The sequence below is a fragment of the Ciconia boyciana genome, chromosome 3 (assembly GCF_034638445.1).
Source record: "Ciconia boyciana chromosome 3, ASM3463844v1, whole genome shotgun sequence".
NCBI lineage: Eukaryota > Metazoa > Chordata > Aves > Ciconiiformes > Ciconiidae > Ciconia > Ciconia boyciana.
The window spans coordinates 117,662,570-117,677,202 of record NC_132936.1 but is presented as its reverse complement, the minus strand read 5'-3'; the positions used below and the strand labels follow the sequence as shown (position 1 = coordinate 117,677,202).

The 14,633-nt window shown below is 48.1% G+C and overlaps 1 protein-coding gene across 4 annotated transcripts in view; it reads left to right on the top strand.

The window, feature by feature from the left end:
• The first annotated feature begins 13,027 nt into the window (after positions 1-13,027).
• Positions 13,028-14,633, top strand: part of SERTAD2 (SERTA domain containing 2) — an 84,285-nt gene continuing 82,679 nt past the window's right edge. For 2 of the 4 annotated variants that reach the window (XM_072857355.1, XM_072857353.1), the window contains exon 1: positions 13,028-13,513. The gene's annotated coding sequence lies outside the window, so the exon portion shown is untranslated. The remainder of the gene's footprint in view (positions 13,514-14,633) is intronic. The other 2 variants (XM_072857359.1, XM_072857360.1) reach the window with 2 other exon arrangements.

Sequence of the window (14,633 nt, the reverse complement as noted above, 5' to 3'; positions counted from 1 at the left end):
CATGCCATGAAAACCTCTTGTTGGCAGGCTGCAACAGAGAGCTCACACTATTTTAAATACTGAAAGAAACACATGAAAAATAGTAAGAATGGCTTTGCACTACATGGGGTGCTGCACAGGGAGCATGCAGCCAGCCTGGTGTTTGGCTTTGGGGCTAGACGCTGCTCTCAGGCTCTCTTCTTTAGCAATATATAGGATGAATGCGCAGAAAAGGCTTTTCTCCAAGGTTTTGGGTAGAAGAGCCCCGCTGAGCAAAAAGCTAATGAGCCGACATCTTCCTATCTCTTAGGGGAGTCCCACAGAGTTGTGGTATTGCCTGCGCTGGGAGTGACTCAAGTATGGCTGGGTTTTTTCTCATGGTTGCAGTTTAGGTGATCAGCAAAACGCCGCACACTTCTATTGTTGCATCTTTAGCACAATCGCAACCCAAGCAATAGCCAAGGGGCAGCTGCGGGTGCATGTGCAGCCTCGGCTCAACTAGCGGAGCAGCATTCAAGGGAGCTCCCTGGCATCCAGGCTTGAAATTGGGCTGGCAAGCCGAGGGCTGGCCGACAATCGGGGAGAAAGCTGCCTTCAGTGCTGCTCCTGATGGAGCATTTCCCATGGATGGCGAGAGCCAGAGCCAAGTAGCCGGGCCCAGCCAAGTCCCTGAGCAAGCCCACGGGCAGAGCACACCATGCGGGTATTCAGCTCGTGCCTGGAAACGACATCTAAAAGGAGTGTCAGCCCTATACTAGAAGCAGGGGTGCTGGTCCGTACTACACTTCTGATTTAATGGAAGTATTCTGGTTTTCTGTGAAGCTTTTCTCAAAAGTAATCAGTTTTCCTTCCCTTTTTTTTTTTTTTTTTTTTTTTATTTAGCATCTTCTTTTCTTTTCCAGCAAGGAAAACTGCAGAAGGAGAGAGAACCAGACCAGGTGAATAAACAGAAACCAAAATGCTTAAAAAGCTGTTCATGAACATTTTTTGTTTCAAAGCAAAATAAGCACAGAGTAAAACACCGGACTCACATGAAATCCTTGCCTTTTCCTGGTTCTTGCTTAGTTTTTTCTTTACATGTAACAAAACCATGACTCCACTTTTTTCATCAGATTCATCCCAAAGACTGGGCATAACCACCTGGAAACGGCTGCATGTCAGCACAACTCTTATTAGACATCAGAGAATCCCTAAAAGAAATTGCCCCAACCCTGCAAAAAACTTCTATCAGCACTTGCATATCATTAGACAGGGAAGAGACACAAATCCAGGGTGAATTTGGCTTTATTTTGTCCACCATTTCTAGTTTGGGTAGTTTCTCACAAGTTTGAAGTAATGGGTGGCAAACAGGCAGAGAAAGATGGGGAAGAAATGGAAAGGACAGGATGAGAGATCACATATGGCTCAGGGAAAGGGACGTAGCGGGAAAGGTGATGAATTGGTAAAAAAAGGCAAACCAACCAAAAAGTAAAATAAACTTACAGAAATGTGGAGGAGTTCCAGTAAAACGGGAAAGAGAAACAATCTGGAAATGGCAGGCCACGATGCGGATGGTATATTTAGTTAAGCCACTGGCACTTTCCTCTGGTGGGAAAAGTGACAATTGCAGGGCTTAGGTCTTAATCCAACAAGGGAATTTCAACATGGGCTTATTTTTAAACATGTGAGTAATCCTCATAATTTCAGTTCAGAAAGGTAGATCCCAGCTCATATCAAGCCTGTTGCCAGCATCGTCAAAGATTTGAACTTCTTTTAAGTCACGTTTTATTTTTCCCTGTGAAAAGATGTACATACCCAAATTTCTTTGGATTAACAAGGACGTGGAGGAGGCTGCTGTGAGATGGGGAAACAGGGTTTGAGTTTCCCCAAGACTGAGACAGGTCTGCCTCCTCTGGTTGAGTTTTGCTGAGAGCAGAGCTGGGGACCAAATCAGCGTGATGGAGACATTTCCAGCACAATGGAAAAAAGCAAGCGGCCAGCAGGACGTGGGCACCCAAGACGTTGCATCCTCGGGAATGGGGTTTGCCTGGTGCAGAGAATACAGGGCAGGGCACAACCGCCTCCATCCCAGGCTCTTGCAACCTGTACAGATCTTGGCTTGGGTGCAAAGGGATGCAGAAGAGCACATCTGAGGGGGAGCCTGGCTCCCGCATTCAGAGCTCGAGCTGTGCCTGGGGGCACATGCTTTATTCCCAAATTCACTGTCTCCTCTTAAAAGTCAACCTAGGCAGAAGTTTCACATCAGAAATTTTATTCACTGGATTTTAGGGTGGTTTTTTTGGAGGGGGAGGTGGGATCGCTAGTTCTTTCTGCACACATCCTTTCAAAATGCTCACAAAACCAAGTGTTTTGAAGCTTAAACCTTTTGGACACTGAGAAAACAGTGACGCTTGGAGTCAAATGCTCAGCTTGGGACCGAGTTGTTCCTACGTGGGGATGGTCCCACTCTCTCCCAGGGGCATTTTATCACTTGCTGCAAGCACTCCAATCTCCCCTGACACAGCAGAGCCCACACGTGCTGATCCTTAAGTGCCATTGACCTCTGTCAATACTCAAACAGATTAACCATCATCTTCATACCCCTCTCTCTCTGCTGGGTTTCGTACTGATAAACCTGGCGGGTGTTCAAACACCCACTGGTCCTTAGCCAATGCCACGCTGCTCGAAAGCTTCAACATCTTCAGGAAATTTTGGAAATTAGGATGCCTAGAGGGGTCTCCAGTTGCTGGATGTGGTGCAATTTCATGGAGAGATGGTTCCTCCACCGGACATGGATGCTGTGCTGGTGGACCCCACAGAGAGCCCCAAATCTTGAGAATTTACCATTTTCCTTGAAAAAGGAGCATATCTCACAGCATTGGCTCGGCAGAGAGACCTGCCTGTGTTAGCCTGACATCTTCTTGTTTAACAGGCCGATTTTTGTGCAAATAGACCCAGATAGGAAGAATTCGCCAGCAGTTACTCCACTTCTTTCTGTCAGATTGACGTAAGAAATTTCTGCAATGCTCCATAATGAAAAATTTCTTTTGGAAGACGGTAGAAACCAGTGAGATTTGGCCAGTCCATCCTCACCCTTTTATCAGTGGCATTGTAAGTCACTGAAACTGGTGTCTGATAAGGAGATCTCCATTAACTGCACTCCTGGAAATACACATCAAATTGCATCTGAGTTTGCAAAACCTTCCAAGGAGCAATGAAAGAATACAAAGCAGGTGGAGAAATGACTGAAATAAAGCAGATCAGGATGCTCAAAAAATACAGCAGTATTGCAAAAAAAAAAAAAGGAAAATGACTGGAGTCTCATTTTAATTAGTATAAAAGTCCTCCCCATATTTATGCAAGCATTTTATACTGTCTTAGATACAGGTTCTTTGCAAGCTTTACCATAGCTTGCTGCTATAAGGCTGATAGCGGGAGCTCAGAAAATGAAGGCACCAGGTCCTCTAACACCCCAGCCCTGAAATCTGGATTAGACAGCAACAGTTTAAAAAGACGAGGCAGGAGCAGCGGCCTTATTTATGAGAGGGTTATCTCCAGTGGTGTGACAAGGATGGGAAATTTGGGCTAGAAATCCCCTCTAGCATCCCTCAGACTTTTGCCTTTAGTCACCTTTGAGAGCAACACTTAAAACTGTGGAGAAGGGATCACCGGCTGGTGGCACTGAACCAGCCTGCCCGTCTTGCTGAACTTACTCCATCACTTCTTCTTCCTCCTCTGACCCTTACTATGGGGTGAGGAGGACCGAGATGGGGGAGCGAACGACACAGCAGGACTTCAGAAATCGCCCCCAACATCTAAGTCAGGCAGAGACACAGACCTCGGACGCCCATTTATTCTGGGAAGAGGCATTTCCCCCGTGCCGACTGGGCAGCCAAGAGAGCAAGAATTGGAATATGCTTTGCAACGCCTGGGTGAGGCGGCTCATAAGGACGCGTGGCTCATTTCCCCCCTCCCTTTCTCCCTGAGACAAACTGCGGCAGACTGTGCAACCCCCCTTGCACCTCCCGGCCTCCCTCTCCCAGCTCCATCCGTGCCAAGCCCAGCTGCTCAGCTCTGGGTGCTGCTGCAGCTCCCGCTCCCGCTGGCACGGCTGCTGCTGAGTGGAGCCGGGGAGGGCCATAATGACGCACCCTATTGGTATTAGAAGACTTCACCAGCTATTTATAGGCCCCCGCCAACCACAGAAGGCTCTCGGCCTCTCTTTTTCTCCCTCCCTCCCTCCGTCTTGCTCACTGGCTTTAGCTCAGTGCAGGAGGGGGAGCAAAAGAAATGCTGTAAATAAACCAGTGGGTCCAAGCGCGACATTCCCGAGCACGACAAGGTTTCTGCCCTTCCGCTATTGAAATCACCTGGTGGACTCAGTCCGAACAAATTATTTCCAGCACACTGGCTCTTTGCTCTGGTGTTCTTTCCTCCCAGCTTTTCAGCTTGGATTTCTTTCTCTTTTTGCCCTTTTTTTTTTTTTTTCTTTTCCCTCTCTGCCTCTGTGCAGTTTCGCTTTCCAGTTCCTGGCATTGGCTTGGCTATTCCTCGGCAGGGCTGGATAAAGCCCAGAGAGGGGGAGACCTCTCTACTGAGCTTGGCAAATTTCCCCAATTCCTGCCAAACGCTTCCCCATGTGTCTCTTCTCAATACTCAGGCTGAGCCCTGATCCTTATTTTGGACCACAACATCTTCTGAGGCTCTCCTGACCACAGGACCAGGCCACAGCTCCCACGCTCGCTCTCTGGTCCAGCACCCTTGTCACCCACGTGTCTCTCCAGCCCCTGCCCTGTTCCCATGCCAGTGGGTGAGTCAATGAGGACCAAGCTGAGCTGCGGATGGATATGGTACCTGTGCGTCGATCCTAGGCGCTACTTCAGCATGGATAACCACAGCAATAAGTTTTGAATCACTGTTGCAGGAGCACAGTCTGCCCCAGCTTGGGGCAAAGGCAGCATTTGGAAATGTGGGTAAAAAATTCAGTACACCTGGATACGCACAGCGAGGTAAAAACAATCAATAGTGTCCACGGCAAAGGTGTTGATGGAGAAGTAAAGCCATTTATAATCACTTCAGTGAAGTGAAAAATAGAGGTCACTGGAGGTGCACATCCATTCTTTTTTTTAACAAAACAATGCTGATTTTCACAATATTTATTGTCAGAAGCAATTCTAACAGAAACAATCCTGCCTGCTTGCAGGCCCTCGGGTTTACAACAGAGGTAAGAGAGGACAACTGTCAGAATTAAATCTGTAGCAAGACATTTTCCTTCTGCTTTCTCACTGAATTAACCATTGCCCTACCTGGGAGACTCAGTTCCTTGCAGCTCCATCAGCACTGCAGAGATGAGGCAATCAAGGGGTGGGGGTGTCTTGTCGGGAGAGATGAGTCTTATCCTTAAGTAAATCACTTTACTTCTCTGGTTTTGTATGGCATCCTGCTCCACGCTTATCTATTCGGACTTGCAGGCTCGGGGACTCTCTCCTGCTGCTGGGGAGGGATGTACAGCACCAAGCCCAGCCACATCCCCTGGGGGGGCTGAGGCTTGCAGTGGGGCTGGCAAACAAATAATGGAGCCTGGGTCTTTCTCCTTGGAGAAGAACCACATACCCAAATGCAAACAGCTAGTCCCAAAGCTAATGTATTTTTTATTATTATTATTATTATTATTATTATTATTATTATTATTATTATTATTATTATTATTATTTAGAAAATAGCTTATTGAAAAAGGATACAGATAATTCAAGAGCTATATTTGAACTTGGGGATGGTGCTTAACATTTGGCCTCAAAACAAGAGCATGTCACCTTCTCTTGGAAGCTCATCCCTTCACAACTTTCCGATCACGTTTTTAAACTTCGATGTGCATGAGGCTCTCGCTAAAGACGTCTTATGGGAGCTGTGTCATGACTTGGTCTTATGGGCTATGCAGGACTGGGTCTGAAAATAGGGTAGGAGAAAGGAAATTCTTATTACCACTATGTAGCTCCTTTAGAGGTCTCACAAAATTGTGTTCTCTGTCCCTGCTAAGGTGAGCAGGCTGCCACCAGTTAAAAATAAGTTGATGGAAAGGGGATAGCAAGTGTCCTGGTACTGGGAAAGCACCCCTTCTCATCTGAGCATGCTGGAGGGTGCACGGTGTGATACTGAAAAGCCATGTAACCCGTCATCCTCCCTCCTCACACCACTCCTCTCCAGAGCTGAAAGCCTACAGACCCTTTTTCAGAGGCGGATCAGCACATACGGATTCCCCTCAGCATGCCGAACACTGTGCCATGACTGACAGCCAGGACACTTGCTTTTTGCATCTTTCTCAACCTGAAGATGCCCCAGCCCTGCCTTGAGAACTGCATGGTCACCCTGGAAATTTGGGCTAAGCCGGTAAAATTTCAGGATGCCTCTGGAGGGCTGTTTCAAAAGCAGATCGGAACTGACACCCGACACAGGAAAATTTTGTTTTATTCTCCAGTTCTTGGTTCTTCAGTTTTGGAAAGGCATATTCATAAACCATGAAAAAAATTATCCCTCCACTGACACGGATCCAGCCTTGACCTTTCTGCAGCATAATTAAAATGTAAAAGCGCTTCGCCAGATTGCCATATGACTAAAATTGTTCCTTTAATTTATACCCCACGTTCTGCCAGCACCAATGTGTAAGGAATTGGTGGTGGTGGCTCACAATAAATGTCTAGTAGTTCTCCTGTGATAAAATCCTGATTTTGAGGAACTTGCAACTCGAGCTGGACAAACACCTCATAGGATATAATTTACTCTTGAATTCAGCATGCTTGTCCACATGCAGGTTAGTTTTCTCTAACTTTTGTGTTTGAAATTTTCTCACTGGGTATTTCCTACAACTAAATCTTGTTCTCATGGATCACACGAAAGCATCCCTGCTACAAGTACTTGACACTTGGCATTTGACAGAGGAAGTGTGCTTGGTTCGTTGCTATTATTTATTGTATTTTTGTCGGTGTCCCAGTTCTGCCACTCCATTCCTAAGCAGGAAAAACCATACGGCCTCTGCCCCGAATGGGCTGCAGTCAGATGACAACTGGCAATACTGAGGTGCCACAGGTAGTCTTAATGCTTCTAGTACACTCGGCTGTGGAAGTTTGCAAACAACTACCCGTTAGGCATTTAAGAGGCCCATGTAAAAGTTCTGCTGGTTTCTATGATAAATGTAAGGAAAAAAAATAAAAGAACATATTTAAACTGTGGTTCAGACTTTGGACTTAAGAGTGAAGTGTTCAGTATTGTATTTTAATGTAGCAAGTGTCACGTGGTTTCTGGTAATGGAATAATACAAGCAACTCAGCACATTATACATTCATGTATTACATCAGAAATGTTTGTAAACCAAGCAATAAAGCTGTTTGTGCAGAAGTACTTACAAGATATTAGTGAAGTAATCTGAGTTTTAAAATTACATGAAAAGTTGGTGTTTGACAATGCTGTGTGGGGACACAGTGACACCAGACAGCCGAAAGCATTAACCAACAGAAGCAGCATGGTGTAAGGTGTAGGAGCAGCTTACAAACATGCATGTAAACAGAATGCCTTAGGCATAAAAACCATTACAGATTTTTTTTCCTTTCGGTAAAGGAGGGTCTGTTTTCTTGCAACAAGAGCTCTAGATCTTCTCTCTTGGTCATTTGCGAAGTGAAGGGATCAAGAACGTGATGCTAAACTGCTGGAACACGCACATTAGCCTGCTTATGTGATGGTAGTAGTGACATTAAACTTAAATCTCAGTCTTTTAAACTGCACAATTACACTGTATGTCCTGTAATAAATCCGATAATTTTCATATAACTATTTAGAAAGATGAACCTAATTTAAGAAAAGTAAGTATATTACAACTGGTATACCTTTGTTCCCAGTTCTACCTAACAATTGCCAACAGAGAAAGAATAAAAAGTATCTGAAGATCTACATGAGAGGTTTAAAATGGCAATTGACTCTACCTCAGCACACAGTATTGTTCTTTCTTCGCTAAATTCAGATGGTCTCCAAGAATCTATAAGCTCGTTGCAGCTGGACAGTGTTTATAGACATATGGCAGGGGATGGTTTTCAAAGGAATTTAAATATTGCAGGGAGTGGTTTTATATTCCAGGGCCCCAAGTTTGCTTTGTGATAGCGGTTTACTTTCACTGTTGCTCAAGAAAGGAGCCCTCTGTTCAGAGGGAAATGCAGAAGGTGTGAAGCGAACAAATAAAATGTTACATTTTCCATCCCTGGCACAGCAGAGGAATAGGAAGCAGCACAGCAGAAAAAGAGACGAGACTGGATGAACAGGAGAGATACATGACCTGAACAAATCACGTATAACACTGGTTTGCATTCCCTGAGTTGACAAACATAAATTAACACCTGGTAAGATGACTGTGTTTTTGAGATAAAATTTTGCTTTCCATGAACACCCTCTAAAATGGGCTTAAAATTCTTTCCATAAACATTTCTAGCCACTAATCTAATTTACTGGAATGTTTTCAAAAAGCAAACACAGCTGAAGGAAATTCACTGCTTTTATTCACATATAAGTGAATATTTGCAGGTTTTTAAAGGTATTCCCCGAGGTCAATAACTAACTAAACAACCTTATTTTGTAAACAGCTATCGTGCAGTAAAAAGCCAGGCTCTGATGTCTTTGCGTGAAACTATCTACCAAATCATCCCAATTATGCTCAAAAGAACCAAAATTTTCAGCAAGTGTTCCCTTGAACACGATACACACCTTCTGATGCTCCCTGGAAGATGTAGCTGAAAGTGAAGTTTGTGTCATCAGGGCACCTGCACAGGGATCAAAGATTTCTGATGGCTTGAGATGTGCATGGATGCAAGCGGAAGGGATCAGGCCCCTCTTGCCAGACCCTGATTTGATTTGGGCTTTGAAACCTCAAGTTTGTGGGCTGCAGGGGAATTACTCCCCATTTGCAGGCATGCTACGTACCTTGAGCAGACCTGGTTGCCTGAGCTCCTTTTACTTCAGGCTTTGCGGTTTGTTTCTTTCTCTCTAATGACTTCTGTCACAGCAGCTGTGGAAACCTTCAGGTAAAGCCAGAGCCAAACCCAAGACGTGCGACCTTCTTCCAGAGTTTTGCACCACACACAAATTACGGAGGGCGAGCTACTGAATTTCCAAGCCAGGGACAACAACTATCCCTGCTGAGCTGATGCCTGTCTAAATGGTACTAGTTTAACTGGAAGCAGTTTTGAAGCAGTTTGGTAGAAACGCTGTAATTTCTAAACCCAGTCTAACTGAAGAGTAGCTTGGCTCAGTTCAGCTGAAGCAAACACACTCCTAAACAACTGACCCTAAACAACCAAACTCGCAAAAACCAAAATAAACCACCTCAAACAGAAACCACCTTCGGCAGCGGGCCGTGTTTTCAAACTGTTCTCTGTAAGTGCGAAATTGAGATTTTAAAAGTAAAAGCTGAGCTCTTCATATAATTGCTTCCTCGCCAGCGCTGGCCCTGAAGAAAAACTGCTGTATATTGGGAAAGCTGCAGCACTGCGATGATATGAAATATTACCTCAGTTGCTGTCTCTGGGAGCACGCACGTGCGAAGTCCCCGTAGTAGGTTGTAGCAGCAGAGCAGGATGATTGCTTATAGACTTTCACCCTCCAGAAGCAATCGTGCCCAAATTCATGAGCTCAATTTCTGTCTCGATTCCATTAGAATATTGCTGTTAAAGAAGATACAACTACAAAAAGACAATCTACCCTGAAATTCCCACCTCCTTCAGTTCTTTGAAGAGGGTGTGTGTGTATATATATGTATTTACTCTCCACCATTGAATGATAAATACTCTGTTCTTCATCTTATTTGCCAAATTGCACGGAATCCGATGCAAAGCCCTCTTTTGTGCAGCGTTCAGAAGTTGCTAAGCACAAATCAGTGTGTGGGCATTGCTGAAGGTTGCAGAACCTTGCAAGTATGTTAACCTCTTACTATGGCAGGAAAAAAAAAAAAGACGACAGATCTTAAATTCTCTGCTTTTGCTGTCAATTCAAATATGACGATTGCTTACAAAAATCCTTCATTATTCCCCATGATTAGCTGAAATGAATCCTTACGTCAAGGTAACTGTCTTGGGTTTCAATGGAAACAGGTCTGTGCCAAACAAAATGCATGTTCGTATTCATAAATTTTAATGGAAACAGCCAATCACTCAGAGGAGCAAAATGCAGTATGTGTAAAATAAAATGCAATAAAAGAACAATAGGGGGGATTCGGTTTATTCTAATCCAAGAGCAGTTAAAGCAAGAGCATTTACAACAGCAGAGCTCTGCAGATTCCAACAGGAAAGGAAATATTAGTCAACAAATCCTCGAAGTTTTATGAATGCACCAGTTGGGGTGGGGAAGCCTTCAGATGGTTTCAAAGCAGACTGAAGAAACAGGGAAGATGGGGTAGTTATTAAACAACGTTATTTCCCAACATTATCTGAGAATTGAAAGATTTATGGCTTTATGCAGCTGATGAGCAGAGCAGTGTCGCTGCCCAAGGAATTCTGCATCTAAGAAACTCCCTGGACCCTCAGCATGATGAAGAATGCGTTGGAAGAAACCCCAAAGGCATTAAGCCAGGTACGTCTCAGTGTTTGGGGGTAAAATTGTAACATAAATTATAGCTAATTTCTTAGAATTCCCAGTGTGCCAGTGCTAGATGCTCAGGAAGGCACAAGACCCTGCTTCTGCTCTTTCTTTGATGAAAGAAAAAGAAAAAAAATCCCACTCAAACCCTACCAAATCTGTATGCCACCACTTTTTTTTTTTCCCTTTTTTTTTTTTCTTTTCCTGACACGATGGCCTTACTGGTTTTATTTTTCTTCCCCTTTCATATTAGAGCAATTTGAGTACCGTCCATCCTGGATTTGTTGACAGACACTACAGACTACAGGACAGCTGGCAGGATGATGCCTTAGATGCTAAGAGACAACTCTGAAGGCCATTTTTTTGGTGTGCAATTTAACATTCCTGCTTCAAATGAGGAACTGTGAAATCTTCACTCCAGCTCCCTGGATCTCGATAAAAGCAAGCAGGAAAAAAACTGTAACTAGTGCCACTATTTCTAAAGTGAAAAACAAGAACAAATTATTGCAGGTTATAGTTTTTCAGCTCTTCAATTACTGGGGATGCCAAAATAAGAAAAAAAAAATCTGTATTTATAGCCCTCTGTCCAGGGAACAAGTTTTTAAAGCAAACAAAACTGTGTATTTTTGCAGCCTGGGAAAATGCCAATGTAGTCCCTTATTCTGACAGTGTTATCTCATTATCTCGCAGAAGTCTATCAGCTATTTTACGCTTTTACTGCAAAAAACAGGTCTTAGTTTAAGAGTTTGTATGTAGAGATGAAGAGGTGAAACACAATTTGAGTATCTCATTTCCTTCACCAGGATTAAATTGTTGGTAAGGCTCCAGTATTTGTTGGAAACTCCTAGCGGGCATTACTTCCTCACTCTACTCAAAATAAATTCCTCCAATATTAATCATTTGTGAAAACAGCGTTGCTTTTTTTACACCACTGATACTGCTCCTATCTGTCAATTCCCTCCAGCAGCACAAGAGTAATTGCGCTTTGTAACGCAGCTGTCAATGCTATTACTTCTATTTTTTCATTCATCTGGTCAAATTTTGCCATCACGCTGGAACCCGAGATATACTTTGCTCTCTAAAAATCTGTCAGAATTAAAAAAAAAAAAAAAAAAGGAGGAAAAGGTGGGGGAGGGAGGTGGAAATATTCAAACCTTGAGCCGCGAGACCTGTCAAACACAAGCAAACCCTAACTTTCCACTTCCAAACCCCGGGGTCCTTTGGTGCTGAGGGAAGCCGAAGCTTCCACAGCCAAGCTGGCTGCAGTCAGCCCCCCCGCTCAGGCTTTCTACCTCCCACCCGGCGCCCGGCCAGCCCTTCCCCGCCCAGTGCCAGCAGGGCCGCCCCGGCTTCCCCTGGAGCAGGCCCCAGCTCCGGTCTCCTTCCTCCCGCGGGAAACGACCTTGGCTGCGCCGCGCTGCCCCGGGGCGAGCCCCTCTCCGCCCCGGACATCTCCCGGCCGCCGGCCCCGCTCCGCAGGCAGCCCCAGGGCGAGCCCTTCCCCTCCCCTGGGTCTCAGAGGCGCCGAGCCCGCTCCCTCCGCCCCGCCTCGCTCGCTGAGGTAACCCCCGCCTCGGCCAGCTCTGTGCCCCCCTTCGCTGAGGTAACCCCCGCCTCGGCCAGCTCTGTGCCCCCCCTCGCTGAGGTAACCCCCGTTTCAGCCGGCTCTGTGCCCCCCTTCGCTGAGTTAACCCCCGCCTCGGCCAGCTCTGTGCCCCCCCTCGCTGAGGTAACCCCCGCCTCGGCCAGCTCCGTGCCCCCTCGCTGAGGTAACCCCCGCCTCGGCCAGCTCTGTGCCCCCCTCGCTGAGGTAACCCCCGTTTCAGCCGGCTCTGTGCCCCCTTCGCTGAGGTAACCCCCGTTTCAGCCGGCTCGGTGCCCCGCCTCCGCCGCTCCCTGAGGCAACCCCCGCCCGCGCCCTCACACCGGTGCCGGCTCGGCGCCCCAGCCCAACACCCTTGGGGCCGGCTAGATGCCCGCGCCCCTCCCTCGGGTCGGGCCGGGCCGGGCCGGGCCAGGCCGCCCGCCCGCCAGCTCCAGTCACGCTCCCTCCCCCGCCCTCCGCTCTCTGCGTGACCATCTCCCGGGGAGGGGGCGGGGAAGGCGCATCTCCCCCCTCCCTCCGCCTTCCCCCGCACCCTTTTGATTGGGCCGGGCCGGGCCGCCCATCAACGCAATCCTCAATACTGGTTGGCCGCAGTGGCAGGCCAGGGCGCAGCTCCCGCCCCGCGGGGGTCCCTCCAGCCCTCCCCAACACTTCGCGGCAGTGTCCTCAGAAGACTCATTGGGCCGAAGGGGCCGCTCCAGCGCTGGTGGCAGACCCGCGCGCCCATTGGCCGGCCGCCGCGCCAATCCGCCAGGCCTCGGCGTCCCGTAGGCTGGCGGGGCGCCCAGGGGGCGGGGCGGGGCGGCCTCCCCCCTTGTCCCCGGTCCCGCCCTGTGACTAACTCCCGTGTGTGAGTCACGGCGCGGCCCGTCAGCGCCGTTAAATGCCGTGTGCGGGCGGGCGGCGCTGCCTGGGCTGCCCCGGCCCCCTGCGCGCGGGCGGCCGCCTCCCCCCGCGGTACATGGCTGGCGGGCCGTACTTGTCACGGTGTCACATCCTCCCCGCCGGCTGCGGCCCCAACTTCCCCCCCAGCTCGGCTGCCGCCGCCGCCCGGGGCCACCGCAGCGGCATGGGATAGAGAGCACAGCCGCCTCAGCGCCTGGCCGCCGCCTCCGTCGCGCAGCCCGGCGCCTCGCCGCACGCTCATTTTAAATTAATTTCCCTGTCCGGTTTAAATTCCTCACCCGTGTGTGTGTGTGTCCCATTGCCTCTTCACCCCCCCCCCGCGTCCCCTCTTTCCGTTGACACCCCCCACCCCGCGTTTGGCCGCCCCCCGCTCCCCTCAGCGCCTCCCTCAACGGTCCTGAACGGCCCTCGCCGCGGAGACCCCCGGAGCGGGTGAGTGCCGGGCACGGCCTTCCCGGGCTCGCTCCTTTCTGCCGGCTGGGGGGGAGGGGTGTGTGGGGGGGTAGGGGGTGGGCGGCGGGCTGAGGCAGCCCCCGGGTGTCCGGGGAGGCGGCGGGGGGAGCGCGGTGGCGGCGGCGGTGGGCTGGGTGCCTCCGCTGGCTGCCAACTGTTTGAAAGTTGGGGGCATTCGCCTCACAGCGCAGCCTGGCACCGGCCGGGGAGATACTTTCCCCCTCGGACTGCAAAAGAAGCGGGGGGGGAATTAAAAAAATATGAAAACCCGGCGTCGTTGCCAACTACAAATGCGTGTCATGCTGCCGATGACACATTTGATTGTAGTTTTTATTTTATTTTATTTTATTCCCCCTGGTTGAGACTGTGGGTGAGGCTGTGGCGAAGGTTGACGTGAGGGGCAAGGAGCTCCCAAAAGCTGCCCGGGTCGAGCGGCGGGCCAGACCCCTCCGGACTGGGCTCTGGCCACTGGCCTTCTTGGAAAACCAGAGAAACCCAGCTCTTTTATTTCCAGGCACACCATCTTCCTCCCCACCCTGTCGTGCCTGGATGTTTCGGTATTACCTGGGCTTGACTTGGCTGGCAGGAAAATGCATGTATCGTAGGGTGAAGCCGTGGTCTGCAGTGGGGAGTTTTGGTGGCTTGGGATTGATATTGGGAGCGTTTAATGTAAAATGGTTATGTCTCTATTTCATTGCTATTGATTTTTTTTTTCCTCCTTAATGTATTTTTAGAAACGTGAATGTGGTGTACGTTCAGAGTAGCTAAAATAACAGATACATGGAAAACCCCAACAAGTACAGCAACATTTCCATACACAGGGCGTCTGAAGTCTTAGTGCTTTGCCGGGTTTAGTTATTAATATTAATTGCTCGATCTTTGTAATTCATATCATATGGAAACTAATTGCTGAACTGAAGGTTTACCAAGCCTCACAGCGCTCCAAAATCATCTTTCTCAGACATCTGAAAAATAAATCTACTGAACTTCTGTTAGGAGGAAAGGCCAGCATCATTCTGAGAATCCTCCACATGAAGTTTCTTTTTTTTAAGGCAAGCACTCTTGTAAATAAGTAGTAGGAAAGCATGGCTTTAGTCAG